The following is an 8556-nucleotide window of genomic DNA, read 5'->3' as shown; positions in this document are numbered from 1 at the left end:
TTCGTTTTATTCTGGACAGATATGGATCCCACTTCAGATGGAAACTCTCCACTTTATTCAGGAGCCTGTATGAGAGTTGTTCTAGTGCAGCGAGTCTCCCTAGTTGAATATGCCATACAGAGACAGGTGGGGTGGAAGGGGCCTTCCACTGGGAGATAATGAGTTTACGCCCCAGCATCAATGCAGCCTTAGGTGGAGCATAGTTAAGGAGTGATGGGTCTCCCAACACAAATAGTCTTGGTGAAAAAGGAATATCCCATCGTATGGTTGATTTGATAAAGTCATGTATCTCAGTCCAAAAGATTTGGGTTTTAGGACAGCTCCAAATCATATGGGTCAATGTGCCTACCCCAGTCTGACATCTCCAGCATTCAGGGGACTGAATGAGGTTCGCCCTATACAGTCTGTGTGGCGACCAGTAAATTCGGTGTAGTAATTTGAATTGGATTAGTCTCGTTCTAAGTTCCCTGGACACCTTTTTACTATTCTGCAACATTGCAGTCCATTCCTGATCTGTAAAAGCCACACCAAGGTCAGATTCCCAAGCTAACCGGAGGGCGAGTAGTCCTTTACTCGTGCCCGTAACAAGCATTGAGTAATATTTAGAGACTTCACGACCCCCCCCAAAGATTTTTTTGATGTAGCTGAGATATTCAATATTTGGAGGTGGTGTGGAGGAGGAACCAAAGGTTTTGAGCAATAAGTGCCGGAGCTGCAAGTACCTCCAAAACTGACTTTGTGGCAACTGAAACTGTGCTTTAAGGTCGTTGAAGGACTTGAGAATCCTCCCCTGATACAGGTCTCCGAGAACAAGTATCCCTCTCTGGACCCACAGTCTCCAGAAAAACGGCGATTTATTAATGCAGAGTTTGGGATTGAGCCATATGGAGGCCTCAGTATGAAGGTGGGAGTTAAAATTTAGTAGCAAGGCCACCTTCTTCCAGACCGTCTGCAGGAAAGAAAGAATGGGGTGGGTTTGTATATCTGGTGGGAGCTTGGTGGTTAAAATGTGCATCGGAGGGAGTGGTGAGCACAAAGTACTCTCCAGACTAAGCCATGGGGGGGCTCGTTCTGGAGGGAGGGCCAGTGAACCATGTGTCTCAGACTGAAAGCATAATGGTAAAATAGTAGATTTGGGACCCCCAGGCCTCCCGACTCCACTGGCTGCTGTAGCTTTTTAAGCTTTATTCTAGGGCGTCTGTTGTTCCGTATGAATTGGTTGCATAATCTGTCAAATTGATGGAAATATTTTGATGGGATTTTTAGCGGGAGTGTTTGTAGTAGGTAATTAAATTTTGGAGCACAATTCATTTTGATGATGTTAACTTTACCCCAAAGGGTGAGGAACAAAGGGGACCATCTAATTATGTCGGTTCTGAACTTGTCCAATAGAGGTTCAAAATTAGCCTGAACTATGTTGTGCAACAAACGGAGGAATGTAATGCCCAAGTATTTAATACCAGTCTGAGGCCAGCTGAAATCCCCTGGCTGGAACAGGGTTTTGGGGCAGAAGGCTGTCAGAGGGAGCGCTTCAGACTTTGACCAATTTACTCTATATCCTGATATATTAGAGAACTGGTTAATAATTCTCAAGAGAGCAGGTAGAGATCGTTCAGGCTGTGATATTAGGACCAGGCCGTCATCAGCATAGAGCATCAATTTGTGGTTATTATTGTGGACCTGGATACCTGGAAAATCAGGGTCTCTACGTATTGTCGCTGCCAGAGGCTCTAAAGCTAAAGCAAAAAGCAGAGGACTCAGTGGGCAGCCCTGTCTTGTACCCCTGTGGAGGTCGAAGGACTGTGATATAATACGGTTCGTTAGTATTGATGCTCTCGGATTGTTGTAGAGAAGTTTGACCCACCTTATGAATTTTGGGCCAAAGCCAAATGCTTCCATTACACAAAATAGAAAACGCCACTCTACCCTGTCGAATGCTTTCTCTGCATCTAGGGAGAGGGCTATAGCTGGAGAAAAGTCCCCCGTAGGGGATTTATTCTGGGTTGCCCACATAATATCAATTAGGCGTCTAATATTATCGGCAGAGCAGCGAGTCCGAATAAAGCCAACTTGGTCGGGGTGTATTAAGTAAGTCATGACCTTATCTAATCTGGTTGCTAGTAACTTGGCTAAAATTTTGCAATCGCAATTGATCAAGCTTATTGGCCTGTAACTCTTACAGTCAAGCGGGTCTTTGTTTTTCTTTAAGACAAGGGAAATAAGTGCCTCTGACAGTGTTGGTGGCAGGCTGCCCTTATCCAGGGCCTCCTCAAACATTTGCAGGAGTAAAGGGAAGAGCTCATCTGCAAAGTTCCTGTAAAACTCTGCTGTAAACCCATCCAACCCAGGGGCCTTGTCAATTGGGAGATCTTTGATTACCCTTAAGATCTCTTCCTTTGAAATTGGGGCGTCCAGGGAGTCCACCTGTGTCCTAGAGAGAGTTGGGAGGTTGAGGGGGGGAGAGAAAACTGTTAATTTCCTGAGAGTTTGCTTGTATTTCTGAGGAGTAGAGTTGCATATAGAAATCTCTGAAGGCTTCATTCACTTCAGAGGGTTTTGACACCATAGTGCCATCCTGTGCTCTAATTGCTGCTATGATAGTCTGAGCTTCTTTTTGTTTAATATATCTTGCAAGCAGTTTGCCAGGTTTATCTCCATCTTCGAAGTATTTCTGCCCGAAATAGAGAAAACTCCATTTTCTGAGTCAAAATTGAGTTAAACTCATATTTAAGTCTAGTTAGGTGGGTCAGATTTGCCGAGCTCATGTCTGCCTTAAAAGCGGCTTCAGCTATGGCAATCTTCCTCTCCAAGTCTATCTGCTTGGACAGAGCAGTTCTTTTCTTATATGAGGCATGCTGGATGATGAACCCTCTAATAAAGGCTTTCAAAGCTTCCCATGCTACACCCGCACTGGGAGCTGTAGAGAGGTTGATTTCTATATAAGAATTGATCTGCTCTCTCAAGGAGTGGAAAAAGTTGGGATCATGTAAAAGGCTTGAGTTTAGCCTCCATCTGGGAGACTTGGGGGGGTACCAAATGAGCTCAGATGCAGGAGCACCGAGGCGTGGTCAGAAACGCGTATACTACCAATAGAGCAGGACATTGCTGAGGGCATGATAGAATTTGACACAAGAAAATAATTTATTCTTGACAGAGTGTTGTGGGGGGCAGAATAAAAGGTGTAATCTCTGGTGGATGGGTTGAATACTCTCCATACGTCCACCAGACCCAAGGTCCTACACATTTTTATAGCGACCGAAGCTGATCTAGAGTGTCGCTGTGAGGGAGTGCTTCGATCCAGTATATCATCCATGACCAAATTGAAGTCCCCTGCTATCAGGATTGGGTAGTCGCCCATATCACTAATTTTGCATTCCAAGTTTCCAAAGAAGGTGGGGTCGTCGATGTTTGGTGCATAGACATTGCTTAAAATCATCCTATGGCCTTGAATCTCAGCCAAGAGTAGCAATGTCCGCCCATCTTCATCCTTAACCATCCGGGAGCATTTAAACTGTAACTGCTTATGAATTAAAATTGCGACACCCCTACTCTGACTGCTGCCACACGAAAAGAATACCTGACCCACCCAATCACGGCAAAGTTTATCTGACTCTTGGGGAGACAAGTGAGTCTCTTGAAGAAAGACAACGTCAACTTTTTTTGATTTGATAAATGTCATGATCTTCTTTTTTTTGATTGGATGGTTAAGGCCTTTTACATTCCAGGTCATCAAAGTAAGGGCCCTTTGTTGCTTATTCGCCATCATGCAATACGTATCAGACGCATAGCAGTGGGGTAACTTATTATTAGAACCAGGAGTTCAGTACCGAGTGGACAATATTTGGAAGGCTGGCTGTAAGAAAAATGGGGGGGTTTGGAAGTAAATAAAAATAACAACTGATAAACATTTAAACAGATACGTCTGGGGCAACTGAGAACACTAGTCACCCTCAGGTGGGCTATGAGCCCCAGAAAGCAAAACATAAACTTCATGGTCCGTGACTCTAACCAGTCGAACAGTCATAAACAGGACCCGTCGCCAGCAGCAGCAGCATATTAAGTCGTCGTAATATGAGGAAAACAGTCATTCTGGGACTTAGCTAACTGAACAGACCTTTATGCAGGTTGGTTAGCACTGTCCCCTGACAAACTGAAAAGGGCTTCATGACAACTGAATTACTAAAAGAGGAATTTAACAGTCTTAGTGAGCTTCTCTACCAAGCAGATTGTGTTGTATTCTCAAAAGTAGCACAACTGAATAAATCAAATAAAGCTGTGAAGCCCTATAATATTGAAACTAAACAGTTAAGAGGTGCAAAGTATAGCGTGTTAATTAACGCTAGGGCGAAAAGAAAGAGAAAAAAAAAGGGTAGTGTTTAAATCCAAGCCCTGACTGTAAATAACTCAAGGTAAAGACAGAATGTAGTCCTGGGCTTTTTTGGGGTCAGTAAACTCACGTCTGCCCTCTGTCATTTCCATGCGACACGGATGCCACAGGGAATCTTTGAGTGCCTCTGAGAGACGAGCTGAGGACATGGAAAGTCTCAGTCAGTTAATAGATGCTGATTTTGCTTTCATCATGCTTTTATCAAAGATGGCGAGCACTCGCTGATTCCCACCTCTATTTGGAGCTTTGTTTCCCCCCCCAACAGATCAGACGATGACGTGCGGCCTGGCTCGCTGTGATGCTCGGAGGCAGCAGCGTGGGAAGTTCACATCGGCCCGTGTGGGCGGGCTCGCTGAGCCCCCTCGCTCTTGTCATAGTTACATCCCAGAGAGGGAGGAATGGCGAGCCTGAGTCACGATCAGGGCCTGGCTTCAGGCCACAGGAACTCCCAAAGCAGCGTCTGTTCCTCGTCTTATTTTCAGCACGCTTTTCCTCCGGTCTGTCGTCACGACCTGGCCTCAGATCTGAACATACTGGAGTCCCCGCTTTGCTGCTTCTCAGTGAGGGCGCCCATCCCAGACATTGGCCCAGTTTTATTTATACAGCACCAGGAGACTGGAGGTCTTCTCAGGAAGCTTTGCATTTTAAGGTAAAGATGCTGAAATATCAGACGATCTCCTACACGCAGCACAGGAAACAGCAGGAAGGAAGAACTCCTGACCAGCCCAGTGAGGTTGGTTTTCCAGTTCGTACGAAGCTCTGCGAGTGCGAGGGCCCCTGCAGGTTCCAAAGTGCTGGCTGAGCAAAGTTCTTCAGGCGGCCTCTGAGAGGACTGAGAAAACACAAGACTCAAAAACTCCCTCAGCTGTCGAGCTTTTATTCTGAATATCTGAATCCTGCTGTGCTCTCTCGTTAGCCTTACCTGCAAACAGGTGTACGTTTTCAAATTACACCAGGGATATCAACTCATTTGGCTCAAAACATGCCAGTTAACCTAACCAGTGGCTTATTCCTGTGAAGGGCTGCCTACCTGTCCAGGTTGAAGGAGGTGGAGCGCAATCACGCCTTGCGGCCTTAAAGTCTGTGCTCTCTCTGCTGTTGTGTTGTCGGGCTGTGAGCTGCAAAGCTACAGCCGGCTGTGTGCTTACAGCAACCGTGTGTGAAAAGTGGTCATCAAAGAGATGCTGAAAAGCGCGTTCATGGAAACATCGTCGGGTCTGCTGTGATATGTTTACAATAAGACTTATGGTCCCGAACCTCTGCGCACAGCGTCTGCAGGTCGGGGCTTTCATCTTTATGCAGGACTGCAAGCTGTCATCTGTGAGGCGTGAGCGGTGTTTGTTTTTAACATAGTTCACGGTGGAGAACAGCTGCCGACATAATGTGGATCCGAAGATCCATAACTGGCCTACCTGGGGTCGAAAGTCTCGATAAATGCATGGCGTTTCTGCGGGTACACCGGTGTTGTGCCAAAAAGTGATTGTCTGCCAAAAACTGATTTCCGGTATTTGCCAAAAACTGATTGCTCGTATTTAAACTGCTATAAGTAACTTGTTGGGCTATAATATGTGAAACATATGTCAAATGCATCCCTCACGGATGACATAAAGTCATCTTGAGCCACAAACAACATTTGTGTAACAAGGTAGTCGCAATCAGTTTTTGGCAGTGACTTTTATATAACCTTTATTTATGCAGTTAAAAAATCTCATTAACATTAAAAATGTCTTTTGTAAGAGTAAGTTGGCCAAGAGGACAGAAGAAATGGCAGCAAATATTACAATAGTTCAGTAAAAATATTTGAAGTGGGGATAAAGGACCGGATTGGTTATAATGTAAGTACAACAACACAGAGTTGTAAAGATACTTGAAAAACGGATAATTTTTTAATTCTATATATAACCTCTTTGTAAACCCTGTTCACCGAAGTCTATTTACGAACATACGTAAAGATATTACACATAAAAAACACACAGAAACATTGGAAATCAGTTTTTGGCACAACACCGGCTTCCGCAAGCGTGACGCTTATTTTGAGCGATGAAAAAATAATAAGATATAATTTTATTTTTATATTTCAAAATCACAATAATCTTCCAATTTAGAACTACAAGTTAAAAAAGAACTAAACACAAATAAAAGACACTTCAGCTAAATACTTCTAATTTATTTTCCCAAACCACCCGGAACCGCAGCATAAGGACTAAAGAACCGCAGGTTGCCGACCCCTGGTCTAACCCCTGCGAGTCATCGTACAGTTTGAGGAGGAGCTGATTAACGCGACTGAAAAAATCGCACAGTGGCTGTGTCCCAATTCAGGGTCTGCACGCTTGAAGTATGCATTTTGAGTGCGGTTACGTCACCGCCACGCGACGACGGCTGTCCCAATTTGAAGTGTACTCCAAATGCGCCGTCGATTTCCCCAAATATCAATCGTGGTCCGGTGCACGCTTCGTGGTCCCATATATCCCACAATTCATAGCGCGGCGGTGGGTGCGGATAATTTTGCCGCAAAATACGGCAGAAGGGAGCGGCCGAAGAGGGTTTTTTTGTTTTTTCAAAACTTTATTGAAATTATAAAGCAAACAGTCAGTCATTCCAGTTCAGTTTGTACAGTAGACATACAAGGCAAATAAGAGTAACAATATACAGCACAATGAAATAAGAAGGATAAATAAATAAAGGATAGAAAAGAAAAAAAAGGGGGGGGGGGGGATGTGACAGACTTCATAACAACTTTGTACTTGAAAATTGTGACAGCTCATTCATTAAACATTTCTGAATGAATTTCAATCAATGATAAACCTTTTTTATTGGAAGTTAATTTAATAGAGTTTAAGTAATATTCAATTTCAATCAAAGACAAATTAAATGATGGGGTTGAGTTTTGAAATTGACATTTATGTATGTGGAAGTTCCCTAATAAGCGGCCGAAGAGTGAACTGTCAAAAGTACTGAATATGACGCCACTTATTTATGTGCGAATGTTTAATAATTAAAGTCAGTCATATATCCACAAACACAACAAGCTGAAAGTCAGTGATTTTATATATATTATATATATATATATATATATATATATATATATATATATATATATATATATATATATATATATATATATATGTGTGTGTGTGTGTGTGTGTATGCATATATATATATGTATGTATATATGTGTATATATGTATGTGTATGTATATACATACATCATAATAATCTGACAATACTATAATATTGGCCATATTATATTTACATCACCACAGTGAGATGACTTTAGTCTCATGAACAACATTAGCTGATTGTTATTTACTAGCTAATCTTAAAATGAGTGTTCAGCACAGAAATGAAGCCCAACAATCATGTTTACAGTCCCGTGGTCTCAGCCTCAGATACTCAACTAATCAAAGTGATGTCATGACAAAAATTAATGACCAACAAAACATTTTTCTCCTTCATTTCTGTCACACAAAGCTGTATGTAACGTGTCTCGCGGTTAGTATCATGGTTGCTAGGCAACCTGAACAGCGCGACGAAGCGTATACCGTCCCATTTCACAAGCCTCTCATTTCCGCACTTCGCGTACTTATAGTACGCACCGTACGTAGTACGCGTAGTGCGCGTACTTCAAGCGTGCAGACCCTGAATTGGGACACAGCAAGCGTCTGCCCAGCTTAAATGGACTTCCGGATCTCCACGCCTAATAAACGTGACTCGGCGTGGAGCACGTCACTGCTAACCAGCCACTGAGGAAGCCCGGATTTGGAGCACGTCAGCATGCGCGTTCAACAGTGCTTGTGTTGCATTCCAGTGCCGTAGGAAAGAATAGGACGACGGCGTATTAGTGGAAATGTGGAGATGACAGCTGTGGTTTCAGGACGAGCTGCTGTGTCCTCCATAAACGCCTCGTGTGAAACTAACTGATGTGGTGTGTAATACAGCATCGTTATTGTACGAGGCTGGAACCGTCGATAACCTCGCACCTGTCCATCACAAGACAACAAGACACTCCTTTGTAGAAATCCACCCTCCTGACTTGGAGTCTTTGAGTCTGGGCAGCTTCTGCAGCGTCTCTTCAGCTCCTCCTGATGACCACCCCTCATTTATTTTATGACTTTAATCATTTATTTTCTCGGTGCACTTTTTTTCCATCGTTCCATGAACGCAGCCTG

The sequence above is a fragment of the Rhamphochromis sp. 'chilingali' genome (genome assembly GCF_963969265.1).
Source record: "Rhamphochromis sp. 'chilingali' genome assembly, chromosome: 12".
Taxonomy (NCBI): domain Eukaryota; kingdom Metazoa; phylum Chordata; class Actinopteri; order Cichliformes; family Cichlidae; genus Rhamphochromis; species Rhamphochromis sp. 'chilingali'.
This window is presented reverse-complemented; position numbering follows the sequence as displayed.